Genomic DNA, 17,226 nt, shown 5'->3' on the forward strand with positions numbered 1-17,226 from the left:
TTGGTACTGTATCCTTCCCTACGTCCTGAAATGGCAATTGCATTAATGACCTTAATTTGGCCTTTCTAATCTCTTCTTCCAATTTATGCAAAATCTCATCCTTTCAGTGTGTGGTCCTCCTCACACTCCCATCCATCCAGCACTAACAGTCATCCACTTGATGTTAAAATACCATGCCTCTCTCCTAGTTCCTCATCCACCTGTTCAACACATTACTCTCAACTAGAGGTTTCTCCTTCCCTTCCAGAACATAGAACACAGAACACTACAGTACAGGAACAGGCCCTTCAGCCCACAAAGTTGTACTGAACCAAATAAATTAGTAATGAAATGGGCAACTAAACTCATCCCTTATGCCTACACAATATCCTTATCCCAATATCCTTATGCCTACACAATATCCTTTTCCTCACACTCATGTGCCTATCTAACCGTCTCTTAGAAGTCCCTAATGTATCTGCCTCTGCTATCACCCCATACACCCACCACTCTATATGTCAAAAACTTGCCTCAGTCAGCTCATTTAAAGTTATCTCCTCTCACCTTAAATGAACGCCCTCTGATATTAGACATTTCAACCCTGGGAAAAAGATATCGTCTGTATAGTGTATCTATGCCTCTTGTAAGCTTCTAAACTCCTATCAGATCTCCCCTCAGCGTCCCCTGCTCCAGAGAAAACAACCCAGGTTTGTCTAACTTCTCATTATCGCACATGCTCTTCAATCCATGCAGCATCCTGGTGAACCTCTTCTGCATTATCACCCTTCCAATAATGGGGCAATCAGAACTGCGTCACAGTTATGGACTCTGCTATGGAGTCTACGCACTCCCGCAGGTGGGGTGCACAACAGGCTCGGCAAGCTTGCTGGCCAGTATGCACATTCCAACTAATTGCTGTTTCACTGTGGTGGTATTTAACTCCCTTCTTTTTGTTCTAGTTATATTGAGACTTAATCAAAAGCACAGCAACATTTACAGTCCCTGCTTACCCTCATTCTTGTCCGGGAAAAAAGTTTCAACAGATTGGAAATGAGCAGTATACTTTCAGTATTTAGTTATTGCTTCCAGCCACAGTGTTGGCATTTAACTTTAAGTTTGAGTGTTTTAGTTAACGGCCCTGTTGGCCTAGTGTTTATTGTGTTTCTTTTCCTTTAAACTCTGCAACAGTTCTCATTAAAGTCAGTGAACTGTTGACCTACTTCAGTTTTCGTCTCTCCACACTTGGGCCATATCCGAATGTTGTGTCAGTAAGTCTCAACCACCATTAAAATGAGCTGTCATCCCTCTCAGCTCACTGTAGACAATTAGAATCAGGTGGCAAGCATCTCTGCTCTCACAGCCGCAGTCCATGAACTTACAGCTGACAGCTATTAGCGCTCTCGCAATCAGAATTCAGCGACCTTTGGCCACGCCAGTCCTACTCCCAGTCTCTCAGAGATAATCCTTTTTCTACTGCCCCAACAGCCTCAGCCACTAATGCCCTGGTTCCCTCACCCGGACCAGAACCGACTACTGTATCCACCAGTACGGAGTATTCCTCTACTGGGCAGGTACTCTGATGACCCCAGTGGCTGCAGGAATTTCATTACCCAGTGTGAGCTGACTTTCCAAGCCCAGCCTGGTCAGTTTGGAGATGATGCGCGTGAACAGGTGCACATCGTAAATCTCCTGGATAGACCTCCCAGTCATCCTGTTCAAAGCTTTATGGGAGCAAGGTTCCCACATAGCCCAGTCATTTTGACATTTTGTTGCTGAGTTAGGGAGAGTTCGTGATCCATCAGTATGTGGTCTGGGGATTGCCCTACAGCTCCTGGACCTGTGGAAAGGTAGAGGGAAGGTGAGGAAATATGCAGTGAAGTTCCACACACTTGCGGTGGAGATGGGATGGAATGACAGATCCCTCATCACAGCCTCCTGTGCAGGCTGAGCGCAGGGGTCTGGCACGAGATCACTGCCCATGATGAGCAGGACAGTCTGGATGACCTGATTAAACGGGCTATTCAAGTTGACGACCGGGTAACTGAGTGGTGAGGGGAAAGAATGTCTCGAGCTTCCTACTGTTTGAGTCACCCTCTCCCTCATCACCCAGTACTCAATCCACAAAGGAGCCTATGCAAGTGGGATGTATGTGCCTATTTCAGAAGGAATGAGCTCGATGCAGGAAAACAGGTGCCTGCCTCTATTCTGGTGATCCAGGACATTTCCAGACATTGTGACCCAAGCATCCAATAAAGGAGGATATCCGTCAGCAGGGAGGAGTGTCCTAATGGGTCAATTCTCCCTGTAATCGGCTTTCCCTAACTGAGTGATGCTCCCAGCTTCCTTATCATGAAGGCTTCAGACTCATGAACATTAGGCATTTATTGACTCCTCTGAACCCTCTCCAATGCCAGCACATCATTTCTTTGATGGGGAGCCCAAAACCATTCACAATACTCAAGGTCAGATCTCACCTTATAAAGCTTTACCATTACATCCCTGCTCTTGTATTCTAGACCTCTTGAAATAAATGCTAACATTGCATTTGCTTTCCTCACGACTGACTTAACCTGCAAGTTAACCTTCAGGGTGTCCTGCACAAGGATTCCCAAGTCCCTTTGCATCTCAGATTTTTGGATTTTCTCCCCATTTAGAAAACAGACTGCACATTTATTTCTACTACCAAAGTGCATGCCCATGCATTTCCAACATTGCATTTCATTTGCCACTTTCTTGCCCATTCTCCTGATCTGTCTAAGTTCTTCTATAGCCTACCTGTTTCCTCAATACTACCTGCCCCTCCACCAATCTTCATATCATCTGCAAACTTGGCAACAAAGCCATTATTTCATCATCTAAATCATTGATATACAACATAAAAAGAAGTGGTCCCAACACTGACCCCTGCAGAACACCACTCATCACTGGCAGCCAACCAGAAAAGGGTTCTTTTATTACCACTCACTGCCTCCTACCAATCAGCCAATACTCTAACCATGCCAATAACTTTCCTGTGATGCCATGGGCTCTTAATTTGGTAAGCAGCCTCATGTGTGGCACCTTGTCAAAGGTCTTCAGAAAGTGGAAAACATCCACAGCATCTCCTTTAACAATCCTACTTATAACCTCCTCAAGGAATTCCAACAGGATCATCAGGTGAGATTTTCCATTAAGGAAAAAATGCTTATTTTGTTCCATCTTGTCCTGTGTCACCAAGTACTCCATCACCTCATCCTTGACAATTAACTCCAACACCTTCCCAACCACTGAGGTCAGGCCAACTAGTCTATAATTTCCTTTCTGCTGCTTCCCTCTTTCCTTAAAGAGTGGAGTGACATTTTCAATTTTCCAGTCCTCTGGCACCATGTCAGAGTCCAATGATTTTTGAAAGATTATTACTAACGCCTCCACAATCTGTACCGCTATGTCTTTCAGAACCCTAGGGTGCAATTCATCTGGTCTGGGTGACTTCTGTACCCTTAGGTCTTTCAACTTTTTGAGCATCATCTCCCTTGTAATAGTAACTGCACCCACTTCTCTTCCCTTACACCATTCAACACCTGGCACACTGTTAGTGTCTTCCATAGTGAAGACCGATGCAAAATACTGATTTAGTTCATCTGCCATCTCCTTGTCCCCTGTTATTCTTTCTCCGGCCTCATTTCCTATTGGTCCTATATCCACTCTCATCTTTTTTATATTTTTTTTAACATACTTGAAAAAACTTTTACTATCCACTTTTTTATTGTTTGCTAGCTTGCCTTCATGTTTCATCTTTTCCCTCCTAATGATTCTTTTAGTTGCTCTCTGTAGGTTTTTAAAAACTTCCCAGTCCTCTGTCTTCCCACTAATTTTTGCTTTGTTGTATGCCCTTTATTTTGCTTTTATATTAGCTTTGACTTCTCTTGTCAGCCACGGTTGTACTATTTTGCCATTCGAGTATTTCTTCGTTTTTGGATTACATCTATCCTGCATCTTCCTCATTTTTCCCAGAAACTCACACCATTGCTGCTCTGCTGTCATCCCTGCCAAATCTCCTTCCAATTTACTTTGGACAACTCCTCTCTCATACCACTGTAATTTCCTTTACTCCACTGAAATACTGCTATGTCAGTCTTTACTTTCTCCCGATCAAGTTTCAAGTTGAACTCAGTCATATTGGGATCACTGCTTCCTAAGGGCGCTTGTTCATATCAGAGATGGGGAAGAGTGGAAGACAGCTTTCAACACCTCCATTGGCCACTCTGAGTAACTTGCGATGACCTTTGGTCTGGCCAACGGCTCTGCTTCTTTTTAGGCCCTGGCCACTGTTGTGCTCAGGGACATGTTGAATCAGGAAATTACAGTGGTATTTGGATGACATTCCGATCAATTCCTGCTCTCACCAGGAAAACGTCCAGCATGCCCAGAGCATTCTAAGATGGCTTCTTGAGGATAACCTGTACACCAAGCCAGAGTTCCATAAAGACCAGCTGTCATTTTTGTTCTGTGTACTTACCCCTTCCAGTGTTTAAATCGACCTGAGTAAGTTCAGGCAGTTGTAGAGTGGCTCAAACCTTCTACAGTCAAACAGGTGCAGCACTTCATCGGGATTGTGAACTTTTATTGCCGATTCATCCAAAATTTCAGTTCTACCGCGGCCCCCATAAGTGCACTCACCAGGAGCATCTCTGCAGGATTCCATTCAACAAATGAAGCAGACCAAGCATTCTCAGAACTAAAGCGACGCTTCACCACTGCCCCTGTGCTGTAAAACCCAGACATCCCGGCCATTCATTGTTGAGCTGGATGGATCAGGCGTCGGCATAGGAGCTGAACTCTTTCAGCATTCTTCTGCGGACAGCCGGCTTCACCCTTGCCCCTTTCTTTTCCATTGATTGACTCTGGCCGAATGTAACCATGGTGTCAGGAACCGAGAACTTCTGGCTGTCAAGGAGGCTGTGGAAGAATAGAGACACTGGCTGGAAGGGACAGAGCATCCCTTCTTGGTTTGGAAAGATCACGAGAACCACTCCTACATTTGGGCCACTAAGAGACTCAACTCCCGTCAAGCCCATTGGGCTCTCTTCTTCACCCAGTTTAATTTCATCCTCACCTGGCTGTTGATGGGTCTGAGGACAACACCAATCCAGAACTCATCCTTCCTCGCTCGTTCATTGCTGCCTTGGTGATTTGGGGAATAGAAGGGGAGGTGAAGGCTGCTCAACAGTCAGATCCAGGCCCAGGTGGGGGACCTCCTAACCGGCTGTTTGTCCCTTCTTCTACAGTGCACTCCAAGGTGTAGGAATGGGGTCAATCCTCCCATCTATATACCAGGATAAACCAAGGGGTTATTAGGAGACAATTTTGGTGGCCGTCTATGTCCCAGGATGTCCATGACTTTGTCTCTGCATGTCACACTTGTGCTCAGAACAAGATGCCACACCAGGGCCCTGCAGGTCTGCTACGTCAGCTACCTGTGCCCCACCTCCCCGGTTCCATCCTTCAGTGGATTTCATCGCTGGTCTTCCCCAGTCTAATGGAATCACTACCATTCTGGTTGTTGTAGATCGATTCTCCAAGGCCGCCCATGATTTTGCTCTCCTTACCCTTCTGCCGTCTTGTGGGACTGCTGGCCTCATGGTTCAACGTATGTTCAGAGTGCTCGACTTCTCTCAGGAGATAGTGTCAACTGAGGACCACAGTTTACACCTTGTTTTTGGAAGGCTTTCTGTTTTCTGTGGGATCCATGGCCAGCCTCTCATTTGGTTTCCATCCCCAATCTAAAGGCCAGACTGAGAGGGTGAATCAGGAGTTGGAGGCAACCCTGCACTGCCTTGCCTCTTCTAACCCCAAGTGCTGGGGCTTGCAATTGGTTTGGGAAGAGATTGACTATAATAAACACCAGTTGTACACTGGTATGTACTCCTTTGACTGCCAGTAGGGATTCCAGCCAGTGCTCTTCCCTGACCAGGAGATTGATGTGGGATCTGCGATTGCTGAACAGCTGATCCAATGCTACATCTATCAATAAGTTCCTGTATAGATTGTGCCTACCATCATCAATGAAAATCCTCCCAGTGTTCCCTGTTTCCTCCCTGTCTCCAGTCACCACACCTCCCCCCTTTCATGGATGGTTCCCTAGTCTATACTGTATGGCCCCTCTTGGCATCTTGCTGGAATCGGGACAAGGTCTTGTACCTCGTGGATTGGGAGGGGTATGGTCCTGAGGAACGTACTTGGGTCCCGGCCAATGACATGCTGAACAAATCTCTCACTCAGGACCTCCAGTGGTCACAGGTCTGTGGTGCCTTGGGAGCTGCACCTAGGGAGGGGGTCCCTGTCACGGTCACGGACTCTGCTGCGGGATCTACGCACCTGCGCAGGTGGGTTGCGCAACAGGTTCGACAAGCTCACTAGTGAGTATGTATGTTCCAACTAATGGCTGTTTCATTATGGTGGTATTTAACTCCCTTCTTTTTGTTCTAGTCTTGTCAAGACTTGACCAAAAGCACAGCAACATTTACGCCCCCTGATTACCCTCATCCTTGTCCAGGAAAGAGGGCTACCAATTCATTAGATGCTGTAAAGAAGTGGTATTCATTTAATATTTAGTTAGTGCTTCCAGCTGCTGTGTTGGCACTTGCAACTTATCTAAGAGAACATAAGCACAACAGCACCACCAACTTCGGGTCAAGGAAGAGAATCACTTATTCAATGTGCTCCAGAACAATGGTCACCCACAGAATTTCATCAGGAGATGCTTATTAAGGAGAGAAACTCACACAGACGTTACTCAATGTGCATTGAAATGCAAAACCTTGCCCTACATCATGAATATCACAATCACTCACACAACAACGGTGACTTTAAGGAAGCTGGTCTCAAGAACCAAAGTACTAGTAAAGACAACCAACAAAAGCAATGTGGTGTACAGGATCACGTGTGGAAACTGCAGCAAGAACTATGTTGGCCATGCAGGACGTAAACTCTCAACTCGTTTACGGGAACACACATTGGCGGTATGGAGACGTGACCCACTGTCGCTGATCTCGGTACAAGAAGACCCAGAGGGACACCACTTTAACTGGCTACTGTGGAGGTTCTGGTGCAGGCAAAAACGAAGCAGGCACACAAATGTTTAGAAGTGTGATTCTCTTCTGATAACTTCATAAACAAACATATTGAAAAAGAACCCCTGAGAATCCCTAAGAGCCAAAAAATGTGAGCCAATAGAATTCAACAATCAACTGAAGGGCTAGCCTATCAGGAATGAGGCAAGTGAATGGAGGCCTAAAGTTCCGATAAAAGTATTCACCCCCACCCCCCCCGAAAGTTTTCATATTTTGTTGTTATACAACATTGAATCACAGTGGATTTAATTTGGCTTTTTGACATTGATCAATGGAAAAATACTCCTTCATGTCAAAGTGATGACATATCTCAACAAAGTAATCTAAATTAATTACAAATATAAAACACAAAATAACTCATTACATAATTACTCACCCCCTTCAAGACAATATTTAGTAGATGCACCTTTGGCAGCAATTACAGCCTTGAGTCTGTGTGGATAGGCCTCTATCAGCTTTGCACATCTGGACACTGCAATGTTTCCCCATTCTTCTTTACAAAACCGCTCAAGCTCTGTCAGATTGCATGGGGATCATGTGTGAACAGTCCTTTTCAAGTCCAGCCACGTACTCTCAGTTGGATTGAGGTCTGGACTCTGATTTGGCCACTGCAGGACATTAACTTTGTTGTTTTTAAGCCATTCCAGTGCAGCTTTGGCTTTGTGCTTGGGATCATTGTCTTACTGGAAAACAAATCTTCTCCCAAGTCGCAGTTCTCTTGCAGTCTGCATCAGGTATTCCTCCAGGATGTCACTGTATTTTGCTGCATTCACTTTATCCTTTACCTTTGCAAGCATTCCAGGGCCTACTGCAGTGATGTGTGATATTTGGCCTTCTCTAAGCACAGTGTTTAGTCTGATGGCCAAAAAGCTCAATTTTGGTTGCATCGGACCATAGAACCTTTTTCCAGCTGACTTCAGTCTCCAACGTGCCTTCTGGCAAACCCTAGCTGAGATTTCAGGTGAGTTTTTTACCAACAGTAGCGTTCTGTTTGCCACTGTTCCATAAAACTGCAACTGGCAGCAATTGTTGTATGCGTAGTCTCTCCCATCTCAGCCACTGAAGCTCATAACTCCTCCAGAGCTGTCATTAGTCTCTTGGTGGACTTCCTCACTATCCTCTTCTTGCACGGTTACTCAGTTTTTAAGGATGACTGCTCTAGACTGATTTACAGCTGTGCCATATTCTTTTCATTTCTTGATGATTGACTTAACTGTACTCTGAGGGATATTCAGTGACATGAAAATGTTCTTGTATCCATCTCCTGACGTGCTTTTCAATAACCTTTTCATGGAGTTGCTTAGAGTGTTCCATTGTCTTCATGGCGTAGTTTTTGGCAGCATACTGACTCACCAGCAGTTGGACCTTCCAGATACAGGTGTATTTTTACTACAGTCAATTGAAACACCTTAACTGCATGCAGGTCTCCAAAAACAGATCTCCATTTATCTAACTATGTGGCTTTTAAAACCAATTGGCTGCACCACTGATGATTTGGTGTGTCAAATTAAAGGGGGTGAATACTTATGTAATCAGTTATTTTGTGTTTTATATTTGTAATTAATTTAGATCACCTTGCAGAGACCTGTTTTCACTTTGACACGAAAGAGTCTTTTTTTCTGTTGATTAGTGTCAAAAAAGCCAAATTAATCCACTGAGATTCAATGTTGTAAAGCAATTAAACATGAAAACCTCCAAGGGCGTTGAATAATTTTGATAGGCACTGTACATAAAAGAGAGTGCTCCCAGAGAGAAACACCAACAACTGCGCACTAAGGATGTCACCTTGACTGGCGATGAAATGTCTGCAAATTAAATTAATTCCAAGCTTGGCGAACAATGCAACATCAAATGTCTCACCTCGTACCAATATTTACCACCACTTAACTTTCAGTTTGAGAGCTTTAGTTAATGGCCCTGTTGGCTGAGCATTGTTTTTTATCCTTTAAATTCTGCAACAATTATTAAGGTCAGTGAACTGTTGACTTGTTTCAGCGTCTCTCTCTCTCTCTCTCTCTCTCTCTCTCTCTGCACTTGAGTCATATCTGAACGTTGAGTCAAACTGTGTGCAATACATCACATGCAGTATAACTAGAGTTTTATAAAGGTGCAACATAACTTCCTGACTTTTCAACTTAATGCCTCGAATAATAAAGGCAAGCACCTGTGGCTAGAGAGGATTCAAAGATATATTGGGTCAAATTTTTAATAAATGTGAAGCTGTTAGCTGTTGTACACAGAAAGGCTTGGTCAGTTTAAATCCATAAACTGACAGAACAACCTAAACTGATAGCATTGTTGTAAAACTAAAATATGCATTGTTTTCATTGGATGATTAATGTGACCTCTCCATTTAGCCTTCAATCATATTTCCTGTGGGTAAATAGCCCCACTGCCTTGTGGGCAGCCTCGGGAGAGATGAAGACTACGGGAGTAAACCCAGACAGTAAATCTGGAGTGGAGCCCCTAAGAGGGCTGGATATCACTGAACGTCCTTCCGGCAGCTCCTGCAGACAAGCTGGTGCCAAATATATTGCTTTGCTTTCCTTTGGACTACACCGGTGAGTCCGAGAGGGGGATATTGACGACTGGGCATCCCAGGATCTCTATACCTTCCGCCCAGGCTTGTGCCCTGGAGAAGTCACTCCAGTGCCACTAATTTCATTGTCCTTTGAGACAGATGGATGCCATCATCATCATCGTTCCTTTCAGGTACATATTCCTACACTCACAGGATCATGTTGTACCAGCACTATATGTTTTCTTTGCTGCTGTTGCCCATTTTCATTGCCCCCGGTGATCACCATTTGCTTAAATGGTGATCATGAAACTTCATAAAAACTAGTCCAGATCCAACTGGAATACTGCATTCCTGTTCTAAGCACCACTCCTTGGGAAAGACATAAAGGCCCAAGAGTGGTCAGAAGAAATTTCTTGGAATGACTCCAGGGATGAGGGACCTCAGTTACATTAACTAAGGGCATGTACTATCATGAGAGGCTGGACGAGCCTGGATAGTTTTGCCTGGAGTGGCAGAGCCTGAGTGGAGATCTGAGAGAGGTTTATAAGATTATGAGAGGCACAGAGAGAGTAGACAGGGAGCATCCTTTACCAAGGATAGAAATGTCTACTACGAGAGGGCGTGCATTGAAGGTGAGGGGGGAAAGGTTCAAAGGGAATGTGAGAGGGAAGTTTTTTACTCAGAGAGTGGTGGATGCCTGGAATGCGCTGCCTGGTACGGTGGTAGAGACAAAGACATTAGCGGCTTTAAAGAGATGTTTAGATAGGCACAGAAATGTGAGGATGGTTGAGGGATATGGACATTGTATCGGTAGGAGGGTTTAGTTTTTTAATGGGGGAGTTGATTTATTTTATAGATAGTTCTATACAACATTGTGGGCTGAAGGGCCTGTTTCTGTGCTGTACTGTTCTATGTTCTATGCAACAGATTGGAGAAATTGTGATTATTCTCCTTTGAACAGAAGAGTTTGAAAACTATCTGATAAAGATATTTAAAATCATGAAAGATCTAGACCAGGGGTTCCCAACCTGGGGTACACAGACCCCTTGCTTAATGGTATTGGTCCATGGCATAAAAAAAGGTTGGGAACCCCTGGTCTAGACATTCCCATTGATTAAAAGTCAATAACAAGATGGCATAAAATTAAGGCAAATGATATGAGGATAATTACCTTTACACAGGAAATAGTTAAGATCAAAGAGGCACTGTCATGGTGGTGTTGGAATTAAATTCAATTGTGGCTTTCAAAAAGGAGCTTGACACTTAGTGGACACTTTCTAGTTACCTCCAATACCTAATAAAGTTACCACTGAGTGTATATTCTGCTATTGTACCCTATCCGCTGGAAGGATCAGCATGTTGTGTGTTCAGAGCTGCTTTTCTGCACATCACTTTTGTAATGCGTGGCTATTTGAGTTACTGTTGCCTTCTTGTCAACTTGAAGCCCTCTGGCCATTCTCCTCTGAACTCTCACATTAATAAAGTGTTCTTGTTGACAGAACTCCCGCTAACTAGATGATCATTTTGTTTCTTGCACCATTCCCTATTGTGCGTGAAAATCCCAGGTGATTAGCCGTTTCTGAGATACTCAAACCACCCAGGGTGGCACCAACAATCATTCCACAATCAAAGTCACATGGTTCACATTTCTTTCCCCACTCTGATGTTTGATCTGAACAACAACTGAACCTCTCGACCATGTCTGCATGCCTTCATGCATTGAGTTTCTGCCACATGATAGACTGATTAGATATTTGCATTAACGAGCTGGTGTATAGGTGTGCCTGATAAAGTGGCCACTAAGTGTATAAGTATGTCAAAGGAAAAGAAAGGACACTGGTTTGAGGCCTGAGGACTGGGACTTGCTGGCTTCCTTCTAGTTAGAACCAATGACATGGTCACACAGTGACACTGGTGGCCAAGAACTTTCTTCAATATTGCCAAATCAGTGCATACAGGTTCTCTAAGGAGTTCCTTTGTTAGATAAACTAACATGGAAATATTAGCCCCACCTCTTTGTTGATCACTTGAATGTTCTAACACAATAATATTTGCAAGTTCCTCCTAAATAAGCATCGCCTGGGAGGCCTATGCCAGTTCTTGTGTTAGAGCCACCACACATGCTCTTACGACGTCCCGCCATTAAGGACCACGGAGTTTGTGAAGGAAGTGGTAGGGTGATGAGGGAGGAAGCGAGGCACTTGATGTCATGGCAAGGAAGTGATTAGGGGTACGGGTGATCGGGGGGCCGATGTGCCTTTTCCATTTTTGTTCGTTTTTTGTGCGGGGGTGGGGTGTGTTGATGATCGTGCTGCCATTCTTTTTCTTTCTTGGTTTCGTGGCTATCCGGAGAAGAAGAGTTTCAGAGCTGTACAATTAATGATAAATGAACTCTTGAACCTTTGGGGAAGGTGATGGATGGAGGTTGTAAGCTGTGGTAATGTTAAGGAGATGTTGAGACGTAAGCAAGGAGATCATTGCAGTGATGCGGACCAGGGAGCGGTGAGGGAGGTGGACTGGTAGAGGAGTTTTGAGGCCATAAGCAGGGAAGGATGATTCTTGTTTTATCTCATCTAGGTATACCACATGGTAACTGGCCTTCCAACCCAATGAGCTCACTCTACCCAGTTAAATCTATGTGACTAATTAAGCGAACAAAACTGTATGTCATTGAAATATGGGTGGAATCTAAAACACCTAGAAAGATATATAAAAGAGGGGGAAAGAGGGGGGAGGGGGAGAGGGGAGGGGAGGGGGAGAGGGAGAGGGAGAAAGGGAGGGAGAGAGAGGGAGAGAGCGAGAGAGACAGAGAGAGAAAGAAAAGAATGAAATGAAAGCAAGACGAGTCCAGCAACTAATGCAAGAAACACTGCCTTAAAAACTGAACATTCTACTCAGTGGGTTAGGTTGCATGTGTGTAGAGTGAGAGCTACTGCTTTACTTAGGTCATTGCAGTTTTATTAAAGCTCTTGCTAACAAGGGATCATAGTCAGGAAATGTCATCTCTGGTTCTTTCCCCACAGGTGCTGCCTGACCTGCTGAGTATTTACAACTTGTTTCTTATTTCAGATATCCAACATCTGATCTGTTATGTGGGTGCAGGTTGCAGATACATCTTTACCGAAGGAAGTGTGAAGCACTCCTTCCTTCCACTAGCTTGCAAGTCCCCCTTGGCCAAGGTGTAGCACCTGCTTAGGCCCCTGATCAAGGTCACATGAAGCCAGGTGGGCAGGTGGTGGATGGTCATATGAGCAGCTGATGCATATCACAAGTCCTGGTTATGCGACCACTGGTGCCAGGCAGACAATCTCTGAAAAGTATTAATAATGGCTGGGGTCACCCATCTTGTAATGTCACTGCCCAGAAGAAGGCGATAGCAAACCAATTCTGTAGAAAAATGTGCCAATAACACTCATGGTCATGGAAAGACCACGATTGCCCATGTCATATGATACAGCATATAATGAATGAACAAATGATCTGTTATGCTGCATTATGCTTATGTTTAGCTTCAGAGTATTCAAAACAAAAATTGGCACCTTTATCAGTTTCATGGGCATCTAATTCCACATTTCCTCATAATGACTCAAGCAAGCAATAAAAATTTAAAAAAAACATATTATTGTCATTTTTAGAGGCAAGGATCAAGTTGATACTCCAGATTTGTTCATACTTTCCTAGATCCTTATCATCTTCAGTTATGGTGAGATTTTAAGAAGCCAGGGAGTGGTTTGTTGTTTGGTACTGTTGTAATGGCTTCATCTATGACAAACTTGAATTTCTAACTATGCAAGCAGCATTTCTGGAATGTGGTTTTGGACATGCAGTGTCCATTTAAAGTATCTTAAAACTAACATGAATCTTTAATTCAGGTAACTTCTATTGTAGAAGTAGAAGATGTTGAAAATACTTAGTTTATATCTGAGGATAGAGGAAGAAAGTTCAACCATGGAAGATGACAACTTATCAACTCTTAAACAAACCAGTTCTAAGGTAAAAGGGTGGAAAGGTAGGGAGTTGGGAAAGACGTGACGATGGTGGCAGACAAGAATGTGGTGGTCATAAAACAAGTCATCAAACTAATGTAAGAAACATTGCCTTAAAAACTGAACGTAGTGCTGAGCAGTTCAGTTTGCGTCTGTGCAGAGAGTTACTGCTTCACTTCTGAGGCGTACTTTGAGATAATGAGGGAGAAATTTGCCTTTAGGTCATTAACGTTGAGCAATTCTGTGAGAGTTATGTCTGCCTGTTGGATATTCCTCATGACATTTCCTTCAATTGATGTCAATTTTTACTTTACTACTTTTCCCAGAAGAGTTTTCTAAAACTGGATTTCATAATGTTTTCATTCAGCAGTAATTTGTGATTCAGATAATAATTCATCCCCAAAGGCAATTAAATGACACTCAGATGGAACTGAGTATTTCTACATATTTTGCTTAAGGCTTAACCTTTATTCCAGCTTGCTATTAAGAGTTAAAGCTGCACATAAGTGCGTGTATATTCATACAATCATAGAGTTGTATAGTACTTAAGTATTCCCCTTGGCCCAACAAGTCTGCACCGACCATCAAAAAGACAATTCCGAAATAAGCCTACCCTGACTATTTTTATTCTCCCTACATTCCTGTCAGCCCTTTCAGAATCTGCTCTGTACTTGTGGAGCAGCTTACAATGACCAGTCTGAGCTATCCAGGGGAAAACTGAATGTCTTGAGGAGAATCCCATGCGGTCACCGGGATAATATACAAACTCCGTGCAAGGATAGTGCAGAACGCCAGGACGGAACTCAGATTGCTGGAGCTGTGAGACGGTAGTTCTGTGAGTCACTCTATAGTTTAATGTACATATAATATCACGCATACAAGCACAGCCAATGAACCTAAATTAATTGCTCAGGAAAGCGTTAGTGATTTCAGTAGGACGGTTAAATTATTCAAGTTCAAAGTCACATTAAGCCTTTAATATGCATTTTCAGGAAGGTTTCATCTGGTGTCCATTAATTAAGTGTGTCTGTTCCTCTTTTAAACTCCATGCAATACATTGCAGATATAAATAAGCAAACTTTCAAATCAGTTGTGACAAACAGCATTGCTCTATCAGCAATGAGTCACTTTGCCAGCGCCAGATGAGTCAATGAATGGAGAACAAGAGTACTGTCCTTGACATCATTTCTGACAATTACCATCTGAACAATGAATCCAAGTCATAGTTTCTGTACAAAACCAGAACTTTTCTTTGTAATGTAATTTTACTATCTGAGCCATTTTCATTCTTTGAAGAATGATGTACTCCCATCAATATGATCTGTCATGCTGCTTCATCTAGCCTCTTTCTGTCATGTTTTATTGGACTTGTTGTCTCAGTTACTTACAGAAATAAGCTTATATTACAATGGAACACACACAAAATGCTGGAGGAACTCAGCAGGCTAGGCAGCATCTATGGAGAAGGGTACAGTTAGTGTCACTGTTTACTGAGTTTATTGATGATTCTTCAGTTCGTTTCATTTTTGTATCTATTCAATATTTTAAATGTGTTCTTGGAAAGAAGCATCCTGGGACATTCTGTAATTTTTTCAAAGGAAGTCTCTTCTAAGAAGGTGGAAAGTTTTTATCTCCATAACCGAAATTTCTGAGGAACTGAAAAAAGTTTTGAATATCAAAAATCGTTTCACCAAGGGTGGATAAATGACCTCAAAGGTCGAAGGAACAGTAAGTACTATACCATCCAAAGTGTGCACATCATCCCCACCCCACATGTGAGGGTCATTCCTTATGTGAGTATGTGGATTATTCCAAATTAGCAGTCCAAAAGATTAAATCCATTGATGTTAAAACAAACTGTGAGAACTTCTCACGGGTAAATTTCAGATATTGAACTGGAACATTGCTGATCAAACTAAGAGCATAAGACCATAAGATATCGGAGCAGAATTAGGCCATTTGGCCCATCGAGTCTGCTCTGCCATGTCATCATGGCTGATCCATGTTTCTTTTCAACTCCAATCTCCTGCCTCTCCCTGTATCCCTATCAACCTCTGACTCAAATATACATAAAGACTTGGCCTCCACAGCCGCCTATGGCAACAAATTCCACAGATTCATCACTCTCTGGATAAAGAAATTCCTCCTCATCTCTGTACCAAAAGGAGATTCTAAAATGTGGTTCTAAAATTTCCCAGAAGCAAAAAACTAAGTAACAATTGTTAATGTCAGCTATAAGTGTTTTAATAGCACACAGCAAATGAATTAATGATTAAGACCTTAAGACCATAAGACATAGGAGCAAAATTAGGCCATCTGGCCCATTGGGTCTGCTCCGCCAAACAATCATGGCTGATCTTTTTTTTTCTCTCCTCCTCAACCCCAGTTCCCAGCCTTCTCCCTGTAAGCTTTGATACCATGTCCAGTCAAGAACCTATCAATCTCTGCCTTAGATACACCCACCGACCTAGCCTTCACAGCTGCACGTGGCAACAAATTCCACAAATTCACCACCCTCTGGCTAAAGAAATTTCTCTGCATCTCTGTTTTGAAAGGGTGCCCCTCTATCCTGAGGCTGTGCCCTCTTGTCCTAGACTCTCCCACCATGGCAAACATCCTTTCCATGTCTACTCCATCTAGGCCTTTCAACATTCCAAAGATTTCAATGGCATTCCCCCCTCATCCTTCTGAATTCCAGTGAGTACAAACCCAGCGTCATCAAATGTTCCTCATATGATAACCCTTACATTCCTGGATTCATCCTTGTGAACCTCTCTGAACCCTCTCCAATGCCAACACATCTTCTCTAAGATGAGGGGCCCAAAACGGTTCACAATACTCAAGGTGAGGCCTCACCAGTGCCTTATAAAGCCTCAGCATCACATCCTTGCTCTTGTATTCTAGACCTCTTGAAAGGAATGCTAACATGGTATTTGCCTTCCTCACCACTGACTCGACCAGCAAGTTAACCTTTAGGGTGTTCTGCACAAGGACTCCCAAGTCACTTTGCATCTCAGATTTTTGTATTTTCTCCCCGTTTAGAAAATAGTCCGCACATTTATTTCTACTACCAAAGTGCATGACCATGCATTTTCCAACATTGCATTTCATTTGCCACTTTTTTGCCCATTCTCCTAATCTGTTTGTCCTTCTGCTTCCTACCTGTTTTCTCAACACTACGTGCCCCTCCACCAATCTTCATATCATCTGCAAACTTGGCAACAAAGCCATCTATTCCATCATCTAACTCATTTATATACAGCACAAAAAGAAGCGGTCCCAACACTGACCCCTGCGGAACCTCACTAGTCACTGGCAGCCAAGCAGAAAAGGATCCTTTCATTCCCGCTCACTGCCTGCTACCAATCAGCCAATGATCTAACCATGTTAATAACTTTCCTGTAATACCATGGGCTCTTAAAGAGTGGAGTGACATTTTCAATTTTCCAGTCCTCTGGCACCATGCCAGAGTCCAATGATTTTTGAAAGATCATTTTTAGTGCCACCACAATCTCTAACACTACCTCTTTCCAGTTGAAGTGGTAGAGGCAGGTTCGATTTTGTCATTTAAAAAAAAATTGGATAGGTATATGGACAGGAAAGTAATGGAGGGTTATGGGCTGAGTGC

Source organism: Mobula birostris, chromosome 22 (genome assembly GCF_030028105.1).
Source record: "Mobula birostris isolate sMobBir1 chromosome 22, sMobBir1.hap1, whole genome shotgun sequence".
In the NCBI taxonomy this organism is placed as follows: Eukaryota; Metazoa; Chordata; class Chondrichthyes; order Myliobatiformes; family Myliobatidae; genus Mobula; species Mobula birostris.